This window comes from Colletes latitarsis, unplaced genomic scaffold (assembly GCF_051014445.1).
Source record: "Colletes latitarsis isolate SP2378_abdomen unplaced genomic scaffold, iyColLati1 scaffold0085, whole genome shotgun sequence".
Lineage (NCBI taxonomy): Eukaryota > Metazoa > Arthropoda > Insecta > Hymenoptera > Colletidae > Colletes > Colletes latitarsis.
This window is the reverse complement of record NW_027488435.1, coordinates 9,191-10,000: the sequence shown is the minus strand read 5'-3', so window position 1 is coordinate 10,000 and position 810 is coordinate 9,191.

The following is an 810-nucleotide window of genomic DNA, read 5'->3' as shown; positions in this document are numbered from 1 at the left end:
CTAACCCAGACCTAACCCAGTCCTAACCCAGTCCTAACCCAGACCTAACCCAGTCCTAACCCAGTCCTAACCCAGACCTACCCAGTCCTAACCCAGACCTAACCCAGTCCTAACCCAGTCCTAAGCCAGACCTAACCCAGACCTAACCCAGACCGAACCCAGACCTAACCCAGACCTAACCCAGTCCTAACCCAGACCTAACCCAGACCTAACCCAGTCCTAACCCAGTCCTAACCAGACCGAACCCAGACCTAACCCAGACTAACCCAGTCCTAACCCAGACCTAACCCAGTCCTAACCCAGACCTAACCCAGACCTAACCCAGTCCTAACCCAGTCCTAACCCAGACCTAACCCAGACCTAACCCAGACCTAACCCAGACCTAACCCAGACCTAACCCAGACCTAACCCAGAAATAACCCAGACCTAACCCAGACCTAACCCAGTCCTAACCCAGTCCTAACCCAGTCCTAACCCAGACCCTAACCAGTCCTAACCCAGTCCTAACCCAGACCTAACCCAGACCTAACCCAGACCTAACCAAATCCAGTACTAACCAGACCTAACCCAGTCCTAACCCAGACCTAACCCAGTCCTAACCCAGACCTAACCCAGACCTAACCCAGTCCTAACCCAGTCCTAACCCAGACCTAACCCAGTCCTAACCCAGTCCCTAACCCAGACCTAACCCAGTCCTAACCCAGTCCTAACCCAGACCTAACCCAGTCCTAACCCAGTCCTAACCCAGACCTAACCCAGACCTAACCCAGACCGAACCCAGACCTAACCCAGACCTAACCCAGTCCTAAC